This window comes from Diorhabda sublineata, chromosome 4, assembly GCF_026230105.1.
Source record: "Diorhabda sublineata isolate icDioSubl1.1 chromosome 4, icDioSubl1.1, whole genome shotgun sequence".
NCBI lineage: Eukaryota > Metazoa > Arthropoda > Insecta > Coleoptera > Chrysomelidae > Diorhabda > Diorhabda sublineata.
In genome coordinates this window covers 18,732,799-18,747,785 of record NC_079477.1, presented here as the reverse complement: position 1 = coordinate 18,747,785, position 14,987 = coordinate 18,732,799, and the positions used below count along the sequence as shown (strand labels likewise).

At 32.1% G+C, this 14,987-nt stretch overlaps 1 protein-coding gene across 3 annotated transcripts in view; it reads right to left on the bottom strand.

The window, feature by feature from the left end:
- Nucleotides 1-14,987, bottom strand: part of LOC130442521 (zinc finger protein PLAG1-like) — a 77,499-nt gene that overhangs the window by 58,941 nt on the left and 3,571 nt on the right. The window contains exon 1 of one of the 3 annotated variants that reach the window (XM_056776686.1): nt 2,833-2,966. The exons of the other annotated variants lie outside the window; for them this stretch is intronic. The gene's annotated coding sequence lies outside the window, so the exon portion shown is untranslated. Of the gene's footprint in view, nt 1-2,832; nt 2,967-14,987 lie in introns of those variants that run through there. 3 annotated transcript variants of the gene reach the window in all.

Here is a 14,987-nt window from a genome sequence, read left to right as displayed (position 1 = left end):
AAATGGACATATTCATATTTTTCGTTGGATAATAAATTAATATAGAACAAAAGTATAATCCATGATTAATTGTGGTAATCGTAAACAACTTTCATATTTTTTAAATTTGGCTATAGTGCGCCCTGGACCTTGATGCATTCAGTCTTGTTTTCAACAACCTGGTTGTTGTGTGTGTTTCGAACGTGGAACGTTTTTATTCGCATGCTTAAAAACTTTAACACATTTTTGCCATTCTTAAAATTTTGATTGGAATTTTTAATTTTTGAATAAGATATACTTTCATGAATTTTTTTTCAGAAACGATGGTGAGAAATTATATAAAAAAAGGGACTAAATTTCTCAGCAATATACTGAAGAAGATCTTATCAATGCTGTCAGTGATGTAATGAATAAAAACAAAACTTATAGACAACTATATCAAGCATATAATGTGCCTATTGCTTTTATATTCCTCCGAATTAAAGGCAGAAAAATCCTATTACCACCATGAGTACAGGATGATATCATTGGAGACCCCTTTAAGAACAACATTCCTGGTCACGTTTTCTAATCGTGGCTTCATGGCGACATACCCAAATTTGTCATTAGAAAGATGCCCGTGATGTATGATTTTTATAATGAACTTAAACAACTAGTTATGGAGAAGTCGTTAAATGACCCAACTGAAGCCAATTTCTATTCAATACAGACAAATTTGCAATCACCCTTTCTAGGGTACGAGTAATTCATTCTATTCAAAGGGAGTGATGTGTAGGCTCGTTGGGATTGGGGATTATTTATTCCTCATATAAAAGCCAGAAGACTAAAATACAAACACTTCTACTATTTGACGGCTATTCTAGTTACGTGAATGTTCGTATTGTTGATGCCGCTCTCCAACACAATATAGCATTATTTCGATTTCCCGGTCACCTGACTAATCGAATAGACACCTTAGTAAATGCGTATTCGGGCCAGTCAAACTCAAATGGAACAAATTACTAGTGAAGCATAGTAAAGCTGAAATGGAAAAATTATTATGACGTCTAAGCAAACAAAAATTTGTAGGACTGATGAGCCAAGTCTGGAAAGGAGGTATAACTAAAGAAAGCATTGTATCAGTATTCAAATATTTTGGAGTTTTTTCTGTTGATCCCGGGTTCTCCGAATATTATTTTGTTTTCGTAAAGCTAGAGAAATATAAAAAATATATCGCATATGCTTCTATGTGCTATCTCCTCGAGGGTCTCCTGAATGTATGCAATGTTCTGCCATCGAGGAACCAAATCATATTGTCTATTAGCATTACAGGAAGCATGCGCTTCTACAACGGATTCTTGCTGATCTGTGGTTCCCCGTTTCAAGCAATACATATACGGAGAGGTTTTAACAATACCAGAAATTATGAAAATATTGCAAGAAGCTGAGCAAAGAAGGCGAATAAAAAAAGTAAAATCAAGACGACTAATAAAATGACAAAAAAATACAAGGTTAAAAAGAGATTGAACTAAAGTTAAAATGCATAATGAGAACCTGCAAAATTTTTTTATGATAGATAATAATGGTTTGCCACTTTCCCTCCATGTCAATAGAAAACGTTCAATTTCACCTCAGAACAGCCAAATATGAGAAGGTAATTAGGATGAATTGCAAAAAACATATGTTCCGGTAAGAAATAAAGGGTTTACTAAAGGTACTGCATGACACTGTCCTAAGTATAAATACGTTTGTTTGGCAGAACAGGAAAATGACGATGATGGTAACATTGGAATCGTAGGTCTAAGGTCATTGGATAAGACATGCACATATGATCGAAGGACTTCTAAATCCAGAAACCACTGAAAAAGTAGATGTGTTTGAGAAGCTTAAAATTTAGTGTATTCCAGATTGTATTCTGATTTAATAAATAAATATTATTTTTTCAGTTCGTTTCTAGGGGTAATTGTAAACATACCTGAAACAACTAATAACCTTCATAATTTAATTCAAGATATACAGTTTAGTTATTTGCTGACTATTAGACCATTTAAATTTAAAACCACCTGCGTTTTCTTTCAAACGAAATTTTTAGCTGTACCAACATTTAAACACCCTCTAGAGAAAGTACGTTAAAATATACCCTCTAAAATTTTTCGTGAATTATTCCAAAAATGAACTAATCATCATCATTACTAAACTTTTTTTTCGAAAGGGTTGTTAAAAAAATGTTTTTTATGATTTTTTTACGTAAAAAGATAAATGTAAAAAATTTTTGAAGCACCTATCCATACATACTAATATTTTTTTAATTTTCCTCAACTTTTTACTTATTTTATACATTTTATATGTTTTCCTTCATTTTTTTATATTATTTTGACTTAAAAAAAATAAGTGTAGAATAAAAGTACAGCTCATTAAGCAATCAACGTCAATTGTCATATTACCCATATAGAGAAAGGTAAGTAATTGTATAGCAGAGCACTAATTGTTTATAACCAATAAATAAAATAATACATTGACTATAAACTATAGAAAATTGATGAATATTTACATGATAAGAATTGTAGCAATAATAATTTGGAAGAAAAGATAATTTTTTATCTAAATTTAATGAGATATTTATTGGAATATCAAACAATAAGTTTTATAAAGATGGTGGACTTTAAGGATTTGGTAAGGATGTTCGAATCAGCGACCATTACACAAACTTGTGAAATCACTTTGTGCGTGTTACTTTCAATCAGTAAATATATGAGAATAAATATTAAGATATTTTTTACATAGTTTCTAATTATTTATAAATTTCAATCCTTTGTTTAGATACAATGACACTTACACAACGTCAAACAACTGATTAGATTTTAATATACATACTATCAAGATAATTCTCCGTTTTAATATTAAATAACCACACAGTTTAATGCACCAATTGCAAAATGTCACTAAAACTTTATATTTTCCATTTTATAATTATAAAATAATCAATAGACTTTAATAATCTCTTCCACAACGAACTAAAACCAATATGTTGATCCGAATGCATTTTATCTGATAGATAAAGATAGGCAGCATTGTTTCCAAACTGCATATCAAAAACTACTAATACGTTTTTTTCTATTGTATTAGAATAATTCGATGCCCAAAAAATGCACGTTACAATGGGCATAATCTGTTTTCTTTTCAAAAGGCGCATTCGAACATCTATAAATACATGACCAAACGAGAAAGTTTTATTATACTAGTATTTAAAAACTTTTCAGAAGCTGATCAGCAGAGTTAATCGGGTATAATCATACGATATGATTCTTTCAGCGCTTAAAAATCATTCTTTTCACCATATTTAGAGGGGTGCAAATGGAAAATGACATATTTGGATGGTACAAATTCAAATGAAGCTATTTACTTAATCAAAAGCTTTCCATTTTTCTGTCAGAAGTATACGTTTTTCCGGAAACACGGTTTGTTCCCATTTTCTCTTCACTTTTTTGGGGGGTGCAAATTATTTAATATTTTTTTGTTGGTACAAATAGAAACAGAGCTAACTATGTGCGATTTTTCTATATAATCAATAATTCTTCTGCCAGGGTCTTATATAATTTTCGGTATTTCAGCATAAAAATAGCTTTTTAGCATTAAACTTTAATGCAAAATCCGTGTAAGTGGGTAAATCGTTGATCACTGCTTAGTGACAATTATATTAAACATCTAAAATACAACTAAATAAATATCAAGGAAGAATAAACGCACAAAAAGGTAACTTTATACTGATAATTGGACGCGATGTTCGGAAACAGTGATCGGGTTAGGATTCGAATTAGCTGATAGATGACCTAATCCCAGGTTAGTTTCCAAAAAGTTCTTAAGTGTCTGACGAGAGAGTAAAGTTTCAGAGGTTGGCAACACTTTCACAACGGTAATTATATTGTTTCTACCATACAAATATAAAAGATATATAATTTTAATACTATGTGAGGAAGCCTGTTTTCATTGTAGGGTAAACATGACAAAAATGTTTTTTTCATACCTATATTATAAACAACATTTTGACATTGTTTTGAAGAACTTAAATAACAAGTACCAAAAAGGTATCGATTGTCCTAAATTATCTTACCACTCATGATTTTTGCCATGTAAAAGGTGTACCTCATTTAATTAATTAAAAAACACACATTTTAAATATTATCACAGAATAATCTAAATATTTTCTAAAATGTTAATACAAATATTCGGTCTTTTATTAGTCTTTCATAACCATAAGCTGTATAGAACAATATAAAAAGGTTCGGATAGCCCTGTATCTTAAATATTACATAGCCACACCATAAGGTTTTTTGAAATACCTATTTGCCAAAGAAGGTTAGAAATTTTAGTTTAATATAATTCCAAGAATATCTACCCAACAAATTTTACCAAAAATATGTTTAATTGTTTTAAATCTTGTACAAACATTTATGTGTGTTGATGAAACAATGGAATTAGTAGTACGCTTGTTGTTGGGATATCTACTTTTTACAGAGTTCTTAAAGAAGATGTTATGAGCTTCAAACAGCACGTAAAGCTCCAGGAAAATCAAAATTTCAAATATAAAATCAATTGAAAGAAGACGGAAAGTGCATACGTTCTTCTTTAGAAAACGATTTTAAAGGTGGTTTATTGACTGTATAATAGTAATGGATAATGCAAGTTATCACTCGAGGCTTTTAGCCTTTCATATTCAAAGAATATGAAATTCCATACCGGCTCTGTGAGAAAGAAACTGTATTCTTTGTGTCCCCCTTTGTGTGAGAAGACTTAAGAAAAAATTTATTTTTTAAAATGAATGATGTTCAGTTGTTTTCAAGTGGAGAAATTGAGTGATATGAATATTAGTATTACAATTATTAAAATTATTTACATATGCTCGAAGTTCAGGAAATTTGGAAATATCCATGTTTTCTTATGAAACAGATGGAAGTGAACAAAACAGTTTTTTTCTGTTAGTTTTTGCAGATTTCAAAGGTGTAAGAAGAGTTTTGTTCCATCGCGACAATGCCTCCTGGTCATCCGCTATTGTTGCAGAAAAATCATCTGAACTGCGTTAATTTCTGTTTTCATCTTAGAAAAACGTAAATTATTATAAAGAAAGACGAGTATAAAATCTTGCTCCAACACGCACTGGAACAGTATAGTAGCTACTTTGACAGATGACAAAGCCATCCTATCCTAACTACTTGGCCAATGAAAGCAAATCAGATATATAACCTTAATAATCCTACACCTGCATGTGTACAGAGTTGTTATAAAATCTTCATGGACTTATGGTATACTGCTCACAATAAGGAAATTAGAAACGCAAAGCGAAAAAGTTTCAGAAGATTCTGTGATCATATTGACTCAACAACACGCGGCTTCAAGACTTCAGAAGGTCTTGGCGAAGGGTAAAATCAATACAACCATGACAATGAGGAAACCGGATGTCAGCTTCATGGAGGGTAAGGAGGACAGAGCACAGTTCTAGCTAAAGACGCACTTTCTGGGAAGAGGCGGTCCATTCTCAGAAAACAAAATTATGAAACATTGAAGAGGTCAGGAGGATATCCTGCCACTTGATCCGCCCTAGTAGAAGCAGTCTAGAGTTGGAGTACATACCAGAGCTTTGAAGAAGTGCGAAAGTAACCTCCATACCAAAAGCAGGAAAGAAGGACACCAATTATCAATAATCCTTCAGACCAATCAACCTCAACTCGTTTCTACTTAAAACGACGGAAAAAGCTGTTGACAAGTACATTAGAACAGAGATTATGAGGTGAAAACCTCTCTATCCCTGTCAATTCGCATACCAAACTCTGATGAACAAAGAAAACGCAACATGTGCCTTCTTAGACATAGAAGACCACTGCTGCACTAGAAGTGATTCTAAATCTCTCAATTCTCCACTTAGTACTGGAAACATCACTTGGAAATTTTCTGAGGCGGAATTACCAAAGAAATGCCGTCCCTATATAATGTCCAAACCTGCGACATGCCTCAGGATGATACATCAAAAAAGTTTAGCTTTAACAAAAAATTCACCTCATTACTAAGCTGTAGAAGTAAGTAGAATCAAAAGGTCATGCCAGAAATGTCATTAAATGGAATACGGACGGATCTAAAGCAGCTGACAGAGCTGGAATAGGAGCGTACGGGCCCAGAACCAAACACTTAAAGCTTGGGTAATACAACAAGCAGAAAATTATACAATTGAAAAATATGTCCAGTTCAATCTAGATAAGAGCTATTGCAAACAGGAAATCAGCATCCTGTCCGACAGCCAAGCAGCCATTAGAGCTCTAAGCTCCAATATCATAAAATCCAAACTCGATTGAGATTCCTTCGAAAAATTGAACGAGCTAGTCATGAAAAATAAAGTTACCCTACAATAGGTTTCGGGAGTAGAGGGAAACAAAATGCTGAGATGCTCGCTAAAGCAAGGGTAGACAAATCCTTCATGGCACTTGAACTCTTCTGTGATATCAGCTATAGACCAATATAAAAAGCATTGGAACATCCTACAGGAGCTGAAACAGGCAGACACTTCTGGGAAACTATAACCAGAGTATGAATGTATTAACATCAGTAAGAACAATCTACGAATACTAACAGGAGTCCTATCGGGACATTGTCGCCTTAACAAACACCTGAAGACGCTAAACTTAGCAGATAATGCGACGTGTAGATTTTGTTGCACAGAGGACGAAACTTCTATCCTCATTCTCTCGAAGTGTGAAGCAGCAAGGAACTCCAGAGCACTAACCCTAGGAGGGTAAGATATAGAAGACGAAAATCTCTGGCAGTTACCGCCATCCCACATCTAGACTTTGTGAAAGGAATGAGGTTAACAGATCAACTGTAAACACTGGATTCTCCAGTATCGTATCAAGAAGGGGGGATACAATAGACCCTTTGGGCCGCAGTATATGACATCTCTATATCTACATACATACATGAACCAAGAAAATATTTCCAAAAGCAGTACATTTAGCAACAATTCCTCTGTTACTTTAATTGTTGAGCACTTAGACTGCCTATGACAATTATTCTCATGCATAAATTGTGTGCTGATATACTTGTTCTCGTGAAGTTGTGTAAGTAAACAACGAAGTTTAATTTATACCAGACCCAAAACATTTATTTATCTGAGACTACTAAAAGAAGTTAAGAGAGTTGTAAGATAATATCATTTAATGATGACAAGATGCAGCACATGGATTTAAACTAAAATGTATTGAGAAAGGTTTTAAATATTGTTATAAACCTAAACCTTGATAAAAATGAAAAGCCCAGAACATATCGTTATGATATGATCAAACTCGGTATCAATAAAAGCATGAGCTAAGTATAAATCAATGTATTAATTTTTATAGATTCCAATTGGTGAAAAATGAGATTAACATCCATTCATTATCAAATACCCTAAATATATCCTTCATACAAGCACATGGTATTGTTCATTGTTTCAATAAATTTTGTATCTAATTTAAATTGAATATATATTTATTGGATCTTCTCATCCATCATTTTATTATGTTGATTCCACTAAATATTGTTCTCAGAGATTTCCTATCCTATTGTATTATCTGTTATTTCTCCATTTTATTGAGTACCTTTGTTTCACAAGCATAGATTGCTGGGTCTGAGCACTGTTGTATATTATATTGAAACACTATTCTTTGTCAGCCATGAAATTTATCTTGATTGTATCTAACAAATCATTCATCGTTAGCAAAAAAATTACCTCTATCTATAAGTTTATTATACAAATAAATAATTATTGTTTAATAAAGTATCTACTGTGGTGATATCATTATTTCAGGAATCCTCAATACTTCACCTAAATCAATGACCTAAAATGGCTAATCTAATTCAAGTACATTTGATATTTTTTGCACTTGATTTGAAATGTGTTGCAACTGAATTTAGTTCTCTGTACAAATAAAATAATATGTAGGCACGGAATATACTTTTCATGGGTATAGAAATAAAAACTTGACGTAGGTATAGAAATAAAAGTTTGGCAATTTTAATGATGAACGTACTCACAACTTGTTGTCATACGAGTGCTGTTTGAGTTGTTTACAGATACTTGAAATATTCAACTGGGCAACAAAATGAAATTAAATCGGGAACATTTTACGTGCGATTATTTTCTATGACTTTCGATGTGGATGAAACAAACAGTAGTGTGCCGATCAACTCGCTTCGACCTTTGGTGATGAAGCACCATCTCGAGCCACCGTATATCGCTAGTTTTTCGAATTCAATCGTGGTCGTACTTCGTACTTCATTACAGGATGAATTTCGTGAAGGTTATCCAACATCGACTGTAGTGCCATGCATGAGCATTTGGCTGTCAAAAAGATTTGTGCGCGTTGGTTACCGCATAATTAGTCGAATGGTGAAAAAAAGCTTGTGTCGTATCAAATGGTGCACAGAAATGCTGAAAAAATTCAATCACGGTGCTTCAAAAGACATTTATAAAATCGTGGCAGGCCACATATTATGGTTCTATGCATATGAATCCGAAACTAAACAACAATCGGCTGTATAAGTCTTTTGAGACGAGCCAAATCCAACAAAAGTTGGTCACGCACGAAGCACTTCGAAGCAATTGGTCGCCTGTTTTTTGGGAATAACCGCTGGACATATCAAAACGGTTTCAATAGAGGAAAATAGAAAGGTCAATTCTGAATGGTACACCAGTATTTATTTGAGAAGTGTTCCAAAAAATTAGAGAAACTTATCGCAGATAATGAATAATTTTTCACCACAATACCAGCTCTAACACATCAATTCAAACAAATACGTTTTTGAACAATCAAATCATTCGAATCAATGGGTCATCCGACATACAATACTTGTTTTACACCCAATGATTACTTCTTATTCCCACAGATCAAAAATAAATTGCGAGGTCAACATTATTTTACATTTGAATAAGCAGATGATGCGTTCAAATCACATGTTCTGGAGGTACCTCATTCGAAATGGAAAAAATGCTTCGACAATTGATTCATGGTTAATGGAGATTATTTTGAAAAACAGACAAATAAAAACAAATATTGGTTATGGCTTTATTGTTTTTCAAAATTTATATATTATATATTCGCGATATGAATAAAAAAAAGCCGTGAGCAGCAAAGCTCCATCACGAAAGTCGAATTTTTCGTCGAATAAAGAATTTAACTAATACACAAACAAATCTTTCCATAAAATGAATTTCTTGGAAATGATATCAATTCTTAATCTTATTTCTTTATATGGAAAATTTGTTATTCCTCAATAACTTTTCATTTCACAAGTTAACTCTCTCTCTCTCTCTCTCTCGAATGAAAATTCATAATTTCAATAGACCCGGTGGTCTCGAACCCTCTTGCTCAATTCCAATTGACAACAAAAAAAAAATTGTCATAATGACAAGAAATTTCGAAAATGGGAAGTAAAAAAAATCACCGTAGGAACGATCATACTCTTATTATTCATTAAATAGGAGGCGGTCCAGTTCAACAATTACAACGATCAAAATGATTTCGGGCGTTTTGTGCTAGAAGAACTGAAGAAGAAAACTTTGAACTTAAGAAAGACAATTCTTCAACATCACCCCTACTTGCATGCGAAGTTCGAACCCTCTAGTTAAACTTTTTCTGGCCAAAAAATAAGAAAATATAACAAAAATGACCATAAAATGGAGAGGGATGGAGATGGAAAGTTTCGACCTTAGACAGGAAATCATCTCGCAACTAATTGAACCTACATGTGAAATTTCATTTTTCAGTCGCTTTTCGTTTGACCTGCAGAGGTGAGGGAAGGTCAAAAACCACTTTTTTACACTGCGACCCCTCGAAATATTCATTTGTTTTCAACCAAACTCTAATAACATCAATCCGCCGCCAAAAAAGCCATGTATGCTAATTTTTAACCAAATCGAACCCATAGCAATTGCTCGAGAGACGAAAATAAGAATTGTAGCTTAAACAGATATAAAATTATGAGAGCAAAAATAAGAAGGGGCATATTATGATGGGGGAAGAGCATAAATTAAATTGAAAGACCTTCTTAATCAGTCCAATTATGTCAATTGTGCATAAGATACAGGAAAAGATATATTCATTCATGATTCAATGATATGAAAAGTTTACGTTAATAATAATCTCACATAACTGTAGTATCTTGTTTTAATCATTATCATTTATTTCCCGTATTGAAGGTCTCTTATGATAAAAATTAATAAAGATACAAAATTCTATGAGATGCAGTGCAAGAAAAACAAGAATATATGACCAGTTGTCTCGTATTGCTACACACATACAATATTGACCCATTACAGCATAACGTCCGATAAATCGGACGGACGGAAATTCTTTAGATTTCACTGAAAAAATAACCAATGTGGTAGTTTTCTTTTTGCAATGTTAAGTGTAATATATTTTCTACACTGGTAATCCCGTTTCAAGCAGCTGAATGACATAATTTGCTTGTCAGTTGTCATTTTTCAAAACAACGGGACACGGTCGTACTGTTTTGAGTGAATGGGAGGTCATATTTTGTATTTTCTTGTAAATTTGTACAATAAACATTTAACAAATCAATTGTGTTTGTTGATATAGAGTATATCTATGAATATGTAAGCTTTTTTGTATGCCAAAATTTTTAGTTCGGTTTTTATATGATTTTACTACCGTCCGATAAACGAACGTCGTCCATATTGACGTCTAAGGTGTGGTTTTTGCTTGCTTGTTACAGCTTGAAGGTACATGGAATTTTATCGGCATTATAAAGCGAGAATAATGATGAGACTGCCGAAAACTTTATTTATGTTGAACCACATATTGAACGAGGTGACAAATCTGATGAGGAGCATAATGCCAATCTAAACCACTTGGTACGCAAACTGCTACAAAGTAGATGTGAACTACAACGTTTTCAAGTAAATAATATATAAATAATAATACGCCGTTAATATCTTCAGGGCTTTAGTAGTCAAATAGCGGAACTTTTCGACCACTTTCAAGGAGTGAAGAAAACGATGATGAGCCCCTTTCTTCTCTGAAAGCGGAATAACCCACCTAAAAAGTCACAGACTAAGAGAAGAAGAGAAGGACTTTATGAAAAAAATAATTACCTAAATTTTCATGCACAGAGGACAACCCACTACCAACTTCTGAAGAAAGGCAGAATTGCCCCCCTAGAATATTTCAGGTTCTTTTTCCACAAAGATTTAGTAAAACAAATTGTAGACCAAACAAACCTCTATGCGAGACGAAAAAATGAATCATTAATAGTTACAAAAGACGGATATTTATGTAATTTTAGGTGCTACGTGAAGTTACCGAATAAAATACTGTATTTTTCTTGTGATAATGATATGCCAAAAATATGAGATCTAATAGATATGAAGCGATACTTCACAAAACTTTCATTTGAATGAGAAAACCCATCTATCAGCCTTTTCTATAAGGCTCTATAAGTTACGACCGCTGCTAGACAGTTTCGGCAAATAATTCCAAAAACATGACGGTCTTGATGAGTATTAAAGCATGATTCCGTACTATGGAAAGCATTACGCAAAAAAATTTATCAGGGAAAAACCCATAAGATTTGTCTACAAAAATTGGGCTATGTGTGCCAGTACTAGTTACATGGCAGTTTTTAGTTTGTACACGGGGAAAAGCTCTTCCAAGAAAGACTTCAAACCGTGGAGATGTAATTCTCACCTTCATAAAACTGGGAAACTTGCCAGCCGAAAGTGGCGCAAAAATATACTTTGACAATTTTTTTCAGGTCATTGTCAACCAGTTCAAGAAGAAAGAACGGGGCTAGAGCGATTACAGGATGTCTGACGAAATATTTTTGTATCGCTGAAATGACAATAATGTCATGGTAGCAACCAACCTTGAAAACTGGGACTTGACATCTGCAACACGCTGGTGTAATGAAAAAAGGCTAAAGTAGCAATCCCACATCCTTCATTGATTGCCAGCTACAACAAGCACATGGTCGGGGTAGATAAGTGTGATCAATATATTGCGAATCTTCATAGAAGAATGCCTATTAGAAAATGGTGGTGGCCAATATTTGCCTACTTTTTAGATGTATCATTGGTGAACAGGTGGTTACTCGCAGAAAAAATGGATGCTATAAAGAGACAGACTCCTTATTTCCATTTCAATGATATGTACCTCGAAGCTTGCTCGTCACAAATGGAACTGCACCACACCATGGAAAAAAGCCTACTAAACCTTTGTCCACCACATGGTATGATGATGGACTACCACAGATTCTTCATCATAATATACATGTTGTAATCACTTTTTTCAATAATCTTTGATATAAATTTTACTGATTTATTTATTATATATATTTATTTATATTATTTATCCCGATAACAGGGAGTGTATGATTCAGCTGTGCATAGCGTATATCGGACAGGACATAAAATCAGAAATATAAATAAATGCTTTGTTTGTTATCCACTACTGACCACAACTGCCTATTATTGATTATAGTAATCGAATTAAGTACTATAACAAGTAATAGTAATGGGTTAATACTTATTCTTTTTAATAGCTACTAACTCTGTTCCATGAAAGTTAGAAGCAGATGTAAAATTCAAAATTTTTTATATTAATTACTTGAAGAAATAATGTCAAACAGAAATTATAAAAGGAAGTCTTTATGAGCATTTTCGAAGAGGAAATGTGAAAAAATTAAACACCAAAGTGTACTCTGTTTAATATATATTCCGAGCTTTCAAATACCTATGTATTTATTATCAGGGACTGAAATTATGGTCAAAGTATAATATAAAAATATGTATAAAAGTATAACATTATTAAAAATTACTTACATTAATTGAATGAGCATTGTGGCGTGTTGCAATTTATTTTCTTTTAACAGAATTACCAAATTTGTACGATTCAAAAATCAATAAACAACATTACATAAGAGATAAACAAGAAGTTTGTTGCTTCTTGTTACTATTCAAATTGTATTTAATTAATTTAATACAACAAATTTTAGGATAGATTGGGTTAAGTTATTGAAAATATCAGTGAATTTTTAGTGGTTAAATTCACAGAATTAATAACAATACAAAAAAGAAGCAGTTGAGTTTTTCGGTAACCGAAATTGTGGGAGCATATACCAGGGAGCCATTTTATAATTGGCAAGTTGGTCAGCCACACATCAAATAAAAGATTTCCTAAAGCTAAAAGGAACTAATAAAAAGAGGTTTGCATATCGATTTTGCCCTTCCCAACAAATGAATATACCAGTTATTTTGTTTTTCCAAACCACCCAGAAAGGTAAGAATATTGAATATTTTATTAAGTGGATTTTATCTTGATTGTAGATTACTATGGGTAAATTTAGGATACATCTGATTTTGATGATTTTTGGTATGCTTATTTTAGCAATACAAAACTCAAAAATTACTGGATATTTTTATTACTAGTTTTTGTTTTATCAAAGGGAGGAGGACCCTTTATATGGACACTGGTATCTAAGAATTAATACATTTGCAAATAACTGATAATGAATCAAAATTTGATTGAGATTTTCAGGAAAACATCTTCAAAATCCAAGGAGTATGAAGTATCTCAGCTATTCAAATTCTAGTAAGCAAGCGAGTTCATGTAGAAATATATCTTTTTCGATGCATGAGAGGAAGAGTTAACATTCATAGTTGAAAAAAAGGGATATTTGAGAGAATTGTATTCCAAATGCAAACCAAAGAGACAGACAATTTCTGTAATGATCTAAAATATTAAAATTCACACTTCACACAATTTTCAGAAAGAAGCGAATGGGAAAAATTGTGTTGTAAACTTGAATTTTCTCAAGGCACCTATTCAGTTCAGAATAAAGAAATGTACCTATATTATAAGCATTTGCTACATTATAAAGTCTATTTATCGAAGAAAAATAGTAAACCAAAACATATTCAGGCATAGAGCATGTGATCAGGGTTGAAAACACCAAAGACGAGCATGTAACACTTTGCACTTAAGAAATAATTTGCAGTTTCATACATCAGATTAATAATATAAATTATAAACAATTATGTAAAATTATTATTACAAAAATACACAATGTCAACATAAAGTTTGGAACATATATAAAGTAAAGGGCAAAATATGGAACACATTCATTTAAAAATCAGGTATTAATAAGATTCCAATTTTTACTTATATATAGCATCTTATTACTAACACCTAATACAGAAATCAAAAGAAAATGTATATATTAAAACAATAAAATAAAATATCTTCATTTTCCACCTCAATAAACACATTTTCTTATTCCCCATCAAATGAGCTTCCACTGTAGTCAACATTTATAATAAGTGGCTCAGCTTGCACACCAATGAAAATATCTATATTCGACATTTTAGTTTCAACCTTTTCCTGGAAGTGTTATATACACTTCTTCCACTTTTCAACTGCAATTCTTTAATAGCTCAGAATATTCACGTCTAGATCACGCACTGATCATTTTTTTTTGTTTACTATTTTTCTTCGATAAAAGGACTTTATCACTTGGACCATTATTTCTACTGACAAAATTAATTCCAAATTCCAAAAAATGAAGGTGAATAAATTTATTAGAAAGATTCATTCAAAAAAAATTAAGATTTCAACTAATGTACTATTTTTCAGATAATAATGGCAGAATAATAATTGAAAATAGGATTTAATATGTATTAACAGATTAATAAATAAAATTCTAATAACTGAAGTAACAAAAGTATTATATTAAATATATTATTTTAAATTATGAACGTATTTTTAAAAATGTTTGTACAGTTGGCTTATTGCAATAATTGAATGTTATACCTGACATTTCTTTGTTATTACCAATTACTTTCTCTATTAATAGTGACCTCTAATAATGAAAAAAATTAACTAATATGAATACCAATATATATTTCTCTGATTATTCTTGTACTGGAGCAGATATTTATAAAACATTTTAGGTACTTCTTCACATATAAAAAGTAATGAAAACATCTGATA